We start from the raw sequence: 15,641 nt of genomic DNA, 5'->3' as shown, positions 1-15,641 counted from the left end.
TAAAATATTTTTCCAAAACTGCAAACATGTTCTCTGCCCTTCTTTGGAATTCAGCTTAATTTGGCTTTGTTCTTTGAATTCTGATAGTCTCAGTGACACAGACATGCATACCCGGAGGACTTCCTTCTATGGCTACTTAACCCAAACATACCCATTATTCAAAGGCCAAGATGTGGAAATAGTATAAACATATGAAACAGATATAGGAATATATATTTTTAATATCAAACATATCTCTAGATTATTCAGAGAAGATTTTCTTTCTATATATTATTCACTGACTGCGTGGATCACAATAAACTGTGGAAAATTCTGAAAGAGATGGGAATACCAGACCACCTAACCTGCCTCTTGAGAAATCTCTATGCAGGTCAGGAAGCAACAGTTAGAACTGGACATGGAACAACAGACTGGTTCTAAATAGGAAAAGGACTACGTCAAGGCTGTATATTGTCCCCATGCTTATTTAACTTCTATGCAGAGTACATCATGAGAAACGCTGGACTGGAAGAAGCACAGCTGGAATCAAGATTCCTGGGAGAAATATCAATAACCTCAGATATGCAGATGACACCACCCTTATGGCAGAAAGTGAAGAGAAACTAAAAAGCCTCTTGATGAAAGTGAAACAGGAGAGTGAAAAAGTGACCTTAAAGCTCAACATTCAGAAAACGAAGATTATGGCATCTCATCCCATCACTTCATGGAAAATAGATGGGGAAACAGTGGAAACAGTGTCAGACTTTAATTTTTTGCACTCCAAAATCACTGCAGATGGTGACTGCAGCCAAGAAATTAAAAGACGCTTACTCTTTGGAAGAAAAGTTATGACCAACCTAGATAGTATATTCAAAAGCAGAGACATTACTTTGCTGACTAAGGTTCGTCTAGTCAAGGCTATGGTTTTCCAGTGGCCATGTATGGATGTGAGAGTTGGACTGTGAAGAGGCTGAGCACTGAAGAATTGATGCTTTTGAACTGTGGTGCTGGAGAAGACTCTTGAGGGTCCCTTGGACTGCAAGGAGATCCAACCAGTCCATTCTGAAGGAGATCAACCCTGGGATTTCTTTGGAAGGAATGATGCTAAAGCTGAAGCTCCAGTACTTTGGCCACCTCATGCAAAGAACTGACTCATTGGAAAAGACTGTGATGCTGGGAGGGATTGGGGGCAGGAGAAGAAGGGGACGACTGAGGATGAGATGGCTGGATGGCATCACGGACTTGATGGATGTGAGTCTGAGTGAACTCCGGGAGCTGGTGATGGACAGGGAGGCCTGGCGTGCTGCAATTCATGGGGTCGCAAATAGTCGGACACAACTGAGCGACTGAACTGAACTGAACTGAGATACCACCTCAAGTTACTCCTATAATATGTGCCATTTGTCCTGGCCAGAGGGACTGCTCAAAAGGGAGGAAACATTAAGGGACCAGAACATAGATGAGAGGAAGTGTAGAGAGAGGAAGGCTTTTTAGAGATCAACATAAATGATTTGGGTTTTGGACTCAGTTGATTTAATTTAGAGACTAAAACAAAAATATACGTGAGCCTTAAGGAAGATCTGAATATCTAAGATTATAATAAAACTAAATACTTTGTTACCCTGCTGCTTTGAACTGAATTGTATCTCCCCAACCCTCAAACTTTATAAGTCCCAACTTCTAGTACCTCAGAATATAACTGTATTTGGGGATGGAGCTTTAAAGAGTGAAAGTGTCAGTCACTCAGTCCTGTTCAACTCTTTGTGACCCCATGGACTGTTGCCTGCCAGGTTCCTCTGTCCATAGAATTCTTCAGGAAAGAATACTAGAGTGGGTTCCCATTCCCCTCTCCAGGGGATCTTCCTGACCCAGGCATGGAACCTGGGCCTCCCTCATTACAGGCAGATTCTTTACTGTCTGAGCCACCAAGGAAGGCCCTTTAAAGAGTAGTTAAGATAAAATGAGTCCCCATGGGTGCATCCTCCATTAATCCAATATGATTGGTGTCCTTATGAGAAGAGATTGAGATACCATCACTCGGGAAGGGAAGAACATGTGACGATACAATGAGAAGATGGACGTCTACAAGGCAGAAGAAGAACCAAACCTGAGAGGCAGAGGGAAGGACGGCAAAGCCAGGAGCAGGACAATGGGAAGAGAATATACGGAATGAGAAGATTATGTTTGAGAGCTTTCCATTATCTTTGAACTTCTCATGAGGAACTAAAAAACTAAAATTCAAAAATGAAGAACTTGATTATACTGTTTTTTTTCTACCTTGGCAAATTAACTTATACACATGTAAGACAAACGCAATTCCTTATTCAGTAGAATGTTTACAGAATCTAGAAAATCATCTGAGATTTTGGCAATTTTGTCAAATCACTCTATGGTAACTGTGAAAGGTCATTTTCAAAGTATTAACACTACAATTATACAATCCCCAACCTCTATCAGGGTCTACTGTACCATCTAAGGGAGCTCAGGAGGACCCTGTCCCTCCTTATCTGAACACTGAACACTGTTAAGTGTTCATTCGCCTGTCCCTGCAGATCAACCCAGCTATCACTTTCACACATTAAATGTACACACACACACAAGCCAAAAAAACATTTGCTCAAAACCCCAAAACCCATATTTAACATTGTGTACACTTATCTCCCTGGAGAAGGCAGTGGCACCCCACTCCAGTACTCTTGCCTGGAAAATCCCATGGACGGAGGAGCCTGGTAGGCTGCAGTCCGTGGGGTCACTAAGAGTCAGACACGACTGAGCAACTTCACTTTCACTTTTCACTTTCATGCATTGGAGAAGGAAATGGCAACCCACTTCAGTGTTCTTGCCTGGAGAATCCCAGGGACAGGGGAGTCTGGTGGGCTGCCGTCTATGGGGTGGCACCGAGTCGGACACGACTGAAGTGACTTAGCAGCACACTTATCTTCCATTCTCAGTATCTTTTCATGTTTGTCACAAGACAAATAATGTAGAGGGAAACATTACAAATTCTGCATATGAACGAATTTTATAAACTGTGAAGTTCAAGTATCATCAACATTGTTATTGTACAGATATTTATTAATGTTAGTGCTATCTCACACACACACACACACACACACACACAGAGTCTAAATTCCATAGTATGACATCAAAAAGCCTCTATTTTCAGGTTTCTTCTTACTTTCGTGAACTCACTTTCTATCATCTTTTTCTGTTTTACACTGGAGCCTCATGAAACTACAAAATCAATGCTATTCCTATTTAAGACTAAAATATCCTTTATTCTTCTTTCAGTCAAATCCTACCCCTTGTATAAAAGTAAGTTCATTTAGGGAGATAATATTTTAAAATCTCATATCTGAAAAAGAACTTATAATATACATAGAACTCTTACAACTCAATAATAATAAGACAAACTGCTCAATTTTAAAAAGACGGATGGGGGAGAAATTCCCTGGCAGTCCAGTGGTTGGGACTCCATGCTTTTACTCCCAAGAGTCAGGGTTGTTTCCTGGTAGGGGGCTTAACATCCCACAAGTCATGCAGCACTGTCAAAACAAATAAATAAAATAACAAAAAGATGGGTGGGTGGGGGGGCACAGATGCATAGGTTTGAACCACCAAAGAAAGCAGCTTAATGGTACCTAAGCTCACGAAAAGATGCTCAGCATCATTAGCCATCAGGGAAATGTAAATTGAAATCACAGTGAAATCTCATCAGATACTGTTCAGAATACCTAAAGTTAAAAGACTGATCATACAAGGTGTTCTTAAGGATATGAGGACACTGGAACTCAAGCATTACTGACGGGAACATAAAATGGTACAACTACTGTGGAAACCTGTTTTTTCCATAAGATTTAGCCATTATACTGCTAGGTAATTACATAAAACAAATGAAAGCATTTATCCCCACAGACTCTTTTTAAAAGAAGGTTCAGAGCAGCTCTATTTGTAAGAACCAAAAACTAGAAACAGTTCAGATGTTTATCAACAGGTGAATGAATAAACAAATTGCGGCATAGCCATACAATATTATGCTATTCAGTTAAAAATATATTTTTTCTTTCTGGCTTACTTCACTCTGTATAATAGGCTCCAGTTTCATCCACCTCATTAGAACTGATTCAAATGTATTCTTTTTAACGGCTGAGTAATACTCCATTGTGTATATGTACCACAGCTTTCTTATCCATTCATCTGCTGATGGACATCTAGGTTGCTTCCATGTCCTGGCTATTGTAAACAGTGCTGTGATGAACATTGGGGTACACATGTCTCCTTCAATTCTGGTTTCCTCAGTGTGTATGTCCAGCAGTGGGATTGCTGTGTCATAAGGCAGTTCTATTTCCAGTTTCGGTGTTGACCATCTGCTGATGTCCAGGTGTAGAGTCTTCTCTTGTGTTGTTGGAAGAGAGTGTTTGCTATGACCAGTGCATTTTCTTGGCAAAACTCTATTAGTCTTTGCCCTGCTTCATTCCGTATTCCAAGGCCAAATTTGCCTGTTACTCCAGGTGTTTCTTGACTTTCTACTTTTTCATTCCAGTCCCCTATAATGAAAAGGACATCTTTTTTGGGGGTTAGTTCTAAAAGGTCTTGTAGGTATTCACAGAACCGTTCAACTTCAGCTTCTTCAGCATTACTGGTTGGGGCATACACTTGGATTACTGTGATATTGAATGGTTTGCCTTGGAAACGAACAGAGATCATTCTGTTGTTTTTGAGATTGCATATAAATACTGCATTTCAGACTCTTTTGTTGACCATGATGGCTACTCTATTTCTTCTAAGGGATTCCTGCCTACAGTAGTATACTTATCTCAATGCAATTATACCTCAATATCAATAAATTATATCCCTTGACTTAAAAATAAAGAATTCATACATCCTGCGTAACCTAATCCAGGAAAAATTAGTGGGCCTTCTGCTACATTACTACAATACTTCTCCAGCACTCAAAACTTACCCTTATAATAATGGGCAGTTATTCTTTAAGGCATATCCCTAACCAGACATGAAAACGTTAGCAGAGAATTTCCAGTCATTGCTTAATACCCAAAATAGAATCTAGCTTGAAAATTAGGTTCTCAACAAATGTTTTAATTCTACTATTGATATTTCACATTCCTTCTTAAAGAGGAATACCAGACCACCTTACCTGCCTCCTGAGTAACCTATATGCAGGTCAAGAAGCAACAGCTAGACTGAACATGGAAAAACTGACTGGTTCAAAATTGGGAAAGGAGTACTTCAAGGCTGTATATTGCCACCCAGCTTATTTAACTTGCAGAGTACATCATGCAAAATGCTAGACTGGATGAATCACAAACTGGAATCAAGACTGCTGGGAGAAATATCAACAACCTGATATACGCAGATGACACAACTTTAATGGGAGAAAGTGAAGAGGAGCTAAAGAGCCTGTTGATGAGGGTGAAAGAGGAGGGTGAAGAAGCTGGTTTGAAACTCAACATTCAAAAAACAAAGATCATGGCATCCAGTCTCATCAGTTAATAGCAAATAAATGACAAAAAAAATGAAAACAGTGCAAATTTTATTTTCTTGGGCTCCAAAATCACTGTCGACAGTGACTGCAGCTGTGAAATTAAAAGACACTTGCTCCGTGGAAGAAAAGCTATGACAAACCAAGACAACGTATTTAAAAAGCAGAGACATCACTTTGCCAACAAAGGTCTGTATAGTCAAAGCTATGGTTTTTCCCATGGTCATGTACAGATGTGAGAGTTGGACCATAAAGAAGGCTGAGGGCTGAAGAACAGATGGTTCTGAATTGTGGTGCTACAGAAGACTCTTAAGAGTCTCTTGGACTACAAGATCAAACCAGTCAATCCTGAAGGAAATCAACCCTGAGTATTCATTGGAAGAACTGATGCTGAAGATGAAGAACTAATATTTTGGCCACCTGATGTGAAGAGTCAACTCACTGGAAAAGACCCTGATGCTGGGAAAGATTGAAGGCAAAAGGAGAAGGGGGCAGTAGAGAATGAGATGGTTAGATAGCATCACTGACTCAATGGCCATGAATTTAAGCAAACTCCAGGAGATACTGAAGGACAGGGAAGACTGGCATGCTGCATTCATGGGGTCACAAAGAGTCAGACATGACTTAGCAACTGAACAATAATCTCCATTAAAGCTACTGATTCATTCAGTGAACACAAGCTCATTGAACCTCAACTAAATGCCCAAATAAAGAAGTGAGCAAGAATAACATATTTCTTATTCTCAGAGGTCTAACACTCGAGCCTAAGAGAATCATCATCAAACATGCAACCACAGTGTGTGATGAAGGTGGTAAATATGACAGGGAAAGAACAAGATAGAACTAAATTGGTATATTGGGGCAGGAGGTCAGGAGAGGTGGTATTTAAGCAAAGACCCACAAGAAAGGTGGAAGGTGACTAGAAAGCAGGGAGGGAAATGATGATGACAACAGCAGAGAGTTTTCCAAACAATAGATACAGCACTTTTGAAGGTGCAGAGCATGGTGCCTTTGAGGAAACAGAAGAGATTTCTACTAAAAACTACAGAGATGTCAAGAAAAGAGAGATGAAGCTTGGAGTGGAAATCCAGACCAAGTCACACAGGGTCTAGTGATGTAAACACACTTGGAGTTCATGATAAGGGTATTAGGAAGTGAATGAATGGTTTTAAGTAGAAGAAAAAAGACAATGTCAGACCTGTTTTCTCTATATCATTCTAACCACTATCATGAGAAATAATTGGAGTTAAGACTAACCAGGAAGGAAGAACAGTTGGTTACTGCAAAAATTCACATTAAAAATAGTAATGCCTTCGCTAGAGAAACAAATCTTCTAGACAAGAGAACAAACTAGGGAAACAATCTTCTTCCTAAGTACTTGACAATCTGGCTCAAATGGCCAAATGAGGTTTAGTTTTGCCATACAAGCTAGGTTTTAAAATATGGACAATTTTTAGGACTATAATAGTTGAAAAACTACAGATCTATAATGACCATGATCAAATCAAAGCTTCCTGTACAACCCTAAAGATTTAAGGTCTGCTTCAATCCTTCATACTGTCTCATCGTCCTTATTCTACAGTTCTTAAAGTCAACTGAAGGAGCTTCAAAAGATCTCTCAAGTCTACGTTATCCTCTTCATATCTCCTTTCCATTGGGCAATTGAGAAAGCTTCCTACAAGTCTCCTGTCTCTTATCTGTGCCTCTGTGATCCAGCCTCCAAAATGTTGCCAATCAATTTTAAAAAAGAAAAAGAAGACAGAAAGCTTTCCTAACTCAACCTACTTATAGACTTTTGATGCTCCCCATTACCTACAGGACGTAGCTCAAACTTTTGTTATCCACGTTCAGGATTGTCAGAATGGCTCAGTGCTCCTTCCCCAGTTCATTTCTTGCCGTTCCACTTATTTCAAATGTAACCTCCTCTGCCCCAAACCCCTTCTGATTATTCTCTATTCAGCAAGAGCTAATCGGAAAACCACTTATTCTTCCACGAAATCTCTCTAGGACATTCAAGCTAAATGTTATCGTTTGTGTTTCCCTTTTCCATGGTATTTCTATTTACTGCACTAATATAAGAGTTATCACTCTATGTTATAGATGGTTATATGTGTTTGTCTTCCAAGCAGATTATCTATGTTTGAGAGTGGAGACACTGATTTATTTATGCCCCTATTCCAGGTGTTCTTGCCTGGAGAATCCCAGGGACGGGGGACCTTGGTGGGCTGCTGTCTATGGGGTCACACAGAGTCGGACACGACTGAAGCAACTTAGCAGCAACATTCCAGGTATCTAGTACAGTGCATATAATTCCATTCCACTTAAATTAAAATGCAAACTTTCTTTGCAAACTATAGCCATAATGTCAGAAACAAGAAAAGCAAAAGGGAAAAAAAAAAAAATACTGGGACAGACTCCATAATCTGACCAAGCACACACACAAAGTACAACACACTAGGCAGGCCGAGAGAGACAATAGAAAAAGATTAAACATATTTTAAAAAATACTAAATTACCAGACCTAGATAGTGGTATCAGTAGATACTTTTAAATGAGATGGGAATTCACTATCTAGATGTCTATAACAATTTTTCACTATCATCTATAAATGCGATTTTTCTATACTGAAATAGAGTGCAGAGAAAGGGTCAAATGTTCAACAAATAAAATGCTTGACTTAAGTAATACAAGAATTAATCCACATATACTTTAAGAATAAAGACTGTTATTTTTACTTTAAAACTATTTAAACTGAGGCACAGAAATGTTAAGTGGCACACAGGGATACACAGCTGGCAGAGGGCAAAACTGAGATTTGAATCAAAGTTTTGATAATTCCTCAGCCCATGTTCTAACCACTGAACTAGATACTCGGGATGTTCCTTGTCTACACTGTTCACCTAAGCACTTCATGAATTCAGGGACTGTGTCTCTTACTCATCACTGATCTCTGAGGCCTATTAGAGGGGGTGGCCAGGGGTGCAAGGGCCACCATAAAACTCTTGAAGTCTTATGCAATTTGTGTGCGTGCTCCATCACTGATGTTGTGTCCGACCCATTGCGACTCCATGGACCGTAGCCTGACAGGCTTCTCTGTCCATGAAATTTTCCCAGCAGGAATACTGGAGTGGGTTGCCATTTCCTCCTCCATGGGCTCTTCCCAGCCCAGGGATTGAACCCACATTTCCTGAGGCTCTTGCATTGACAGGTAGATTCTTTATTGCTGAGCTACCTTGGAAGCCCCTATGTATAATTCCTTTAGAGAGAGGGTCAATAAAAGAGGATGACACTTGTTAACTTACAGCATTATAGATGAATTATCGCATTCTATCACAACAATAACAGCAACACAGAATACATGTCAGGTACCTAGTATATGCCAGGCATTGGTCTAAATGTTTACATGTATTATTAACATATATAATCATTATATGAATTCTATGAGACAGATGGTATAGTCACATATACTTCAAAAATGAGGAAACTAGGCTTCAAAGAGGTTAACTTGCCCGAGTGCCCCAGCTTTTGTCCCTCTTTTAGTAAACAGCTGGGCAGGAATAGAAGCATCCCTATGAGACAACAAAGCAGTCTCTCTAGGCTTACATCCCATGAGGTGGTCATCCTCAAAGACCTGCAGGTCCCCCAAAATGTTAAGAGAATCACACACAAAAAAAAAGACAAAAATTAATTCCCTATGCATTTTCCATAAGGTCATCTTGATACAAACCAAAGGTTTTCATAGCAACACAATATCAGAAGCTATGAGCTAATTCTCCCATAGAGAGAGCATTCTGTCTCCTTATGTATCAAATACAAGGTAGGAAGTACAAGTATAGCACAGGATAAGATGGTTGGATGGCATCACTGACTCAGCGGACATGAATTTGAGCAAACTGGGAGATAGTGAAGGACAGGGAAGCCTGGCACGCTGCAGTCTATGGGGTCTCAAAGAATCAAGCACAACTTAGCCACTAAACAACAACAACAGAAGTCCATATTGTAAAGAGAAAGTTTTTCTTTAAGGTTATCCATGATGAATGGGTAAGATAGTACTGAGTTTCAAAGTTACTTACATAAACATGCAACTATGCATACATGGAGCAGGGTTGTTGCTGTTCCTTACAGACTTTTGTGACCTAGAAGTGCTTTCCCCCAGGAATACTTAGTCAAGAATAAGGAGATATGGCAAGGCCTGTGGGGTCTAATCAAGGTATCATTCCTCATGTCCGCTTCAGCTGGGCAGTCCTGTACAGTGAACAATCAAGAACTTCTTGAAGGTGCCAAGGTTATTCCCATGGCTGAGATTCACAGTGCCTGGACTTGAATCCCCAGTTTGATCCTCTATAGATGTGTGTGACCTTAGTCAAGTTTTTATATTTCTCTGCCTCACTTTTCCCATCTGAAAATGGGGAGAATATTACTATTAGCTGCATAGATTTGTTTAAAGAATGTAAGAGAAAAAATTCATAAGAATGGCTTAGAACAATATGTAACATGTATTAAGGATTCAATAAGTTTCAGCAAAACACATATGTATTATTAAGATTCCTAAATAGCTCTCCCAAATGTAAGAGGAAGCCATATTTGAAGCACATTATGAGTCTATGTATAAGCTGATTAATACCAATAGGGGAAATTTTCTGTGGGGAGAGTAGACAGAGCAACTCGGCAAGGATGTGTGCATGTACCAACAATGACGTATCACTGTACACTCAGTTGTTCTGTTTGCATGTATAGTTGCCTAAGGATTCCAAACGACAATATCTCACTTAAAATTAGGTTTCATTTCTAGGGATGTGAATCCTCTTACAAAGGTAGCAAACACTTAAGTCAAGAGCCACACAATCACAACAGCAACTATTAGGCTCACCAGAGTCACATGTTTGTAACATCGAAATTCTCACTTAGCATGCACCAGTATCTCTAGCCATTCAGTAAATGGATAGTGACTAATAGAGTCAAATACAGTCTTTTACAAGCTCAAAATAAGAGTGATATTTTAAAATGTATTTAATTCCTTTTCCACTTTATTACTATATTTTCAAAGCAAAATTCTAAAGCTCTCCAAGTTAGATGTTACAGGGCTGGTTATATAATTTCCAAATATCCAACTCTGTCAATGAGAAATCCACTTTTCAACAATCAGACTGGCAACATTTTAAACAAATCATTACTATCCAGTGTGGGCAAGAGTAAGGTAACGACACTGTGGGTACTTAGGAAGGGTCTTTACAATATCCATCAAATTTAAAGTGAACATCCCCCTGGAACCGGTAATTCTCTTCTCAGAATAAATCTTCTGTAGTATTCTTGCAGAGACAATGTACACAGATAACCACTGCATCACTCTTTGTAATAATAAGAAACTGAAAAATCCAAGTGAATATTCTGGGGGATATTGGTTGGCTGGTTACATTAGGTAGATACGTTTAAAAAGAAATCTTCATATATTGACAGAGAAATATTTGAGAAATATTACAAGAAAGCAAATTTCAGAACACTGATAAGTGAACCATTATCCAATTTTTTGAAATAATGAAAGATTCCTGTGGTTATACATGGGAGGGAATCCCTGATGGCTCAGTGGTAAAAAATCCACCTGTCAATGCAGGAGACCAGGGCTCGATTTCTGGGTCAGGAAGAGCTTCGGGAGAAGGAAATGGCAACCTACTCCAGTAGTCTTGCCTGGGAAATCCCATGGACAGAGGAGACTGCAGGCTACAGTCCGCAGGGTCGCAAGAGTCAGACACAACTTTGCGACCACCACTATCATACACATAAAGGAACACAAGTCCAATTCAACAGCAGTTACACATACGGAATGGAATAGGAAAGGGGGTTCACTTTACATTTTACTATAATTTTCTTGTTGCTTTTTGAGCAAGTAGTACTTTTAGAATTCAAAGAAAATAACAAGAATTTTCAAAAGATACAGGGAATGAAAAGTTATTATTTGCATTATTATTTGCAAGTGTAAAAAAAAACTTAGTCATCCCCCAAATTAATTTCTGCTGTCACATATGCTTAAAATGACAACTGAATAAAATGCTTATGAGATCTTAATAGACACACTCTAGTTAAAAAGGTAGCTCAGACAGTAAAGAATCTGCTGGTAATGCAGGAATCCAGGGTTTGATTCTAGAGAAGGGAATGGCAAACCACTCCAGTATTCTTGCCTGGAGAATTCCATGGACAGAAGAGCCTGGCCAATTAATGCATGGGGTCACAAAGAGTCAGACATGACTAAGTGACTAACATACACATACCTTCACAAAGCATGATGAGAAACATTCCCTATTTGTAGGCCTATAAATGGAGCTGAGGAGGAATGGGAAGAAGAGAACAGCCCTCCACCTACACTTTTGAAAAGTGAAAAATAAGTAGTTTACCACCACTGGTCACCTTCTTTCTCCACCTTCTCACCCAAATGGTACCAGAGAGGAGACCAACCCTTCTAGGCCACTGACTTCAAACTCACAATAAATAAATAGATCAGGTGACTTGACTGATAGTACTGAGCACAACAGATGAAACCAGAGGGAAGTGTGCTGAGAGGGTGGGGACAACAAGGTTATTATGAAAAAACTGGTGCTAGCTGGAAGGGAAGAATATTGTACCAATGAAGAGAATATACATATGAAATGAACGGAGAGCAGGAGAAAGTAACAAAACACAAGCAGAAAATGTTCCTATTTATGAAGTGTTTCCTTTTCAGGACATCCCATGACGTGGACAGCGCTGCAGTCTGCATTCTCTAGGGCTGCCCTCGCAGGAGAGCTGACTGAAGGCAGATTGCTTGTTGGAGAGGGGTCCTGTAATTGTTTAGAGCAAGTCTTAGAAGAGCAGCACATCAGGTATGAAGCCCATTACATTCAATTCGAAGATCTTATCACGTGCTGGGCTATTCCCGTTAGACATGGAGTGATTATTGCTTAACCTGTACATTGTTTAAACAAGCTTCCAAAGAACATTTCTTCCCTAAGGAAGCTAAGGTGATTTAAACTGAATTATGTATTATATAATTCTATATAACGATTATATATATATATATATATATATATGCACATACATGTATAGACAGACATAAAGACATACACCTACAGTCTTCATATAATCGCCCCAGAGGCATCACCTGAAGATACCCACTCTCAAAATGTGTCTAAGAGAGAACTGGCAGAGGCTGAGACGGGAGCAAAGGCCTATGGTGATGCTCTAGGGCCAAACACCTTCCTACAAACCTCCGAGGTCCATAGAATATCCCAAAGCCCTGGCCTGGCCCCAGGCCACAAAAAAAAAAAAAAAAACACACCAACTCCACCAAAGCCCCCAGAGACCTGGCAACCACGTGACTCGCCGACACCGAAAATTCCTCTACCAAACACATCCAACTTTTATTTTCTCCTTTTCCTGAGTGACCGGCTGGCGCATGCCCCCGCTGCCTCACCTCCGGCCCTTTCTTCTTTCCCGCACTTCGGGCTGTGGGAGGCCTCGGGGTATCTGCTTTCAAGCTCGACTGGCCTAGGGGGTCCTAAGGCTCAGCGTCTCCCGGGCGGGCGTCCCTGATGCAGCCGCGGGAGGGGAACCGAGCGTCCTCCGGTCCGACCCCGGCCGGGGTCGGCAGGCTGGGGCTCAGCCGCTGGGCTCGGGGGCGCGGCGGGGAAACTCACCTGCGCGGAGCGGCTCCCGGAGCTCCCGCGTCGCCGTAGCCGCGCGGCCGCCGCCGCATCTCCCGACGGCAGGTCCCCCCCACCCGCCCCGGCTGCGGGGGTCCCGGGCCGCACTTTTCCCAGCCTGGGAAGGAGGATTGCGGGCGCCGAGGTGGACGGTGGGGGTGGGGCGGAGTGATCGGGGAGACGAGGCGTAAGGATGTTGTTTTGTTGCTGTTTTGTTTGTTTGTTTGTTTTTCCGGATCGCTAGCAGAGACTTTAGACCATATGCTGGGAGAGTATTAGCTCGGCTCAATGGCGACAGAACAGCGGCCTGACTCTCACCGTCCGATCGATTTACTAAACAAACTGAAACGTGGGTGGGGATGTTAAACAGTAACCAGCTGCCTCAATGAAAACTGAAAGCGGCGAGGCCGCCACCGCCTCGGCGCGCTGGTTTCCCGGTTCCCAAGGCCCCGGGGCGAGCGGCGGGCGGGCTGGCGAGTGCCGGAGCTCTGCCTGCGTGGACCCGAGCGGCTCTCCCCGGGCCTCCCGGAGGCCTCCATCGCGCAAGGCGCACGGCGGCTGGACCATCGGAGCCGGGTTCCCTCTCTCCGCCTCCCGCCTCCTGAGGATCCCCCCGGCCTGAGGCCAAGCGCGGCCCGCGGGGCCGCCGGCACAGTCCCCCTCCCAGCCCCAGGTCACGCCTCGCCCAGGGCGGTGTCAGCCCTGGGCCAGTGCCTCGGCACCGGCGGTAGCGCGGAGAAGCCTGCTGACCCGAGAATGCTCCTCTCATCCCGAGCCAATGAGGTCCAGAAAAGGGCCGGAAGTATTATTAAAGGGAATTAAGTAGGTTCCTAGGGAGAGCACTGCGGCCGCACCACTAGGGGAAGCCGCGTCGATCTCGTTAAACTGCACCTTGGGCCACTGGGGTTAACTTCAGCCTTGCGGCTTGTGACCACCTTGCTCGGCCAGAGTTCTGGGAAGCAGAGGGAGCCCGGTTTTCCATTCCCGGTTAACCTCGCCACCTGTGGCTTTGGTCACTTAGTACCTCTTTACAGATGTATCTGATAGAAAACTTCCTGTCTTCCTCCCACACACTAGGAACCGTCACAAACTTGAGACTTGGAGTAGTGATGCCCAGACCCATCCGAGATGCGATGGTCATCCGGATCAGGTTTTTGTTAACCAAGCGATATAGCCAGAAGCAGTGGCTCTTAAAAACATCTCAGCAATTTAACTTCGTGGTTTCAGGAATGAATGACTTCGGGTCAAACAAGTAATTATCTTCATGAGATAAATAGTTACTTAATCCCTAAGGTTTTTCTTTTCCGACCGGGGGGTGGCGGTTATTTTAAGCCTGTAATAACAATGCCAGGGAGATCAAAGGGCTAGGTCTTTTTTCTTTTTCTTTTTAGATCAGGTTTACTAAACTTTCTCGGTTTCCTCCTTCTGAATCTCTTGCTGAAAAGCTCCTTTAAAAACAAGTAGTTGGTGTTTCCCAAATCAGAACAAAGAAGAGAGATCATATACTATTTTCTTTAGGTCTACCTACTTGCGCAAAACACATTCTTTTGGTCTCATTGCCCACGTGGTCTGCAAACCAGGTCTCCAAAGCGGCCTCCTTCTGTCCAAATCCGCTCCAGGAAACCCTCCGGAGACAGCCCAAGCATAAGAATAACTATTAACCGGCTGTATTTATTATGCAAATCTTTCAAGGATGTGTTGTTTAAAGATCACCAATGGTCATTCTCAAAAAATATTTCCACATACTTGGATAATGAGTGTAGGTTGTCTTACTCTTGCCAAAATAGAAATATACAGTTCCCATAAAAGGCTGAAAAGTCTGAGTTAGAAACTGTCCATGCCTGTTCTCAGAAACTTTGATGCCATTTGACATCTGTATTTCCCTGCAGAGAAACCAGAGTCTCCGTTTATTTCGCTTTTAACAATCCCTAATGTCAGTGGGTTCGATTTGGGATGATCAATTTCTCATCCATGTGTGGTAGAATCGCTAATCTACCAGGAAATGATCATCATATATTCTGTATCAACAATTATTTTTACACAATATGTAAAACCTCTGCCAGAGAATTTTATTGTCACAAGGATTTTGACTAATAAGGGAAATAACAGTACATTCAAGGAAGTATATAAACTCTTAAGACAGTTATTATCTAAGGGAAGTATCGGGGCTTCCCAGATGGCTTAGCGGTAAAGAATCCGCCTACCAAGCAGGAGAGGAGGGTTCCATCCCTGGGTGGGGAAGATCTCCTGGAGGAGGAAATGACAACCCACTCTAGTATTCTTGCCTGGAGAATCCTGTGGACAGAGGAGCCTGGCAGGCTACAGTCGAGTCACAGAGTCGGAGGCGACTGAACACGCACAGAGGAAGCATTGCGTCTGTTCAACTTAGAAAAATCTGTATGAGTGTAACACTGCCAGTCCTCTCTCACTCGCAGCAAGTAGGGAGTGGTTTCAGGTAATTAAACAGACAAATAAGCGACTCTGTGAAC

At 42.1% G+C, this 15,641-nt stretch overlaps 1 protein-coding gene across 4 annotated transcripts in view; it reads right to left on the bottom strand.

Moving 5' to 3' along the window:
* Positions 1-13,461, bottom strand: part of HNF4G (hepatocyte nuclear factor 4 gamma) — a 137,441-nt gene extending 123,980 nt beyond the window's left edge. For 3 of the 4 annotated variants that reach the window (XM_060393445.1, XM_042254346.2, XM_042254345.2), the window contains exon 1: positions 13,147-13,461. The gene's annotated coding sequence lies outside the window, so the exon portion shown is untranslated. Of the gene's footprint in view, positions 1-11,868; positions 11,941-13,146 lie in introns of those variants that run through there. The other variant, XM_060393446.1, reaches the window with a different exon arrangement.
* Between the last annotated feature and the right edge of the window lie 2,180 nt (positions 13,462-15,641).

The sequence above is a fragment of the Ovis aries genome, chromosome 9, assembly GCF_016772045.2.
Source record: "Ovis aries strain OAR_USU_Benz2616 breed Rambouillet chromosome 9, ARS-UI_Ramb_v3.0, whole genome shotgun sequence".
Classification (NCBI taxonomy): domain Eukaryota; kingdom Metazoa; phylum Chordata; class Mammalia; order Artiodactyla; family Bovidae; genus Ovis; species Ovis aries.
This window is presented reverse-complemented; position numbering and strand designations above follow the sequence as displayed.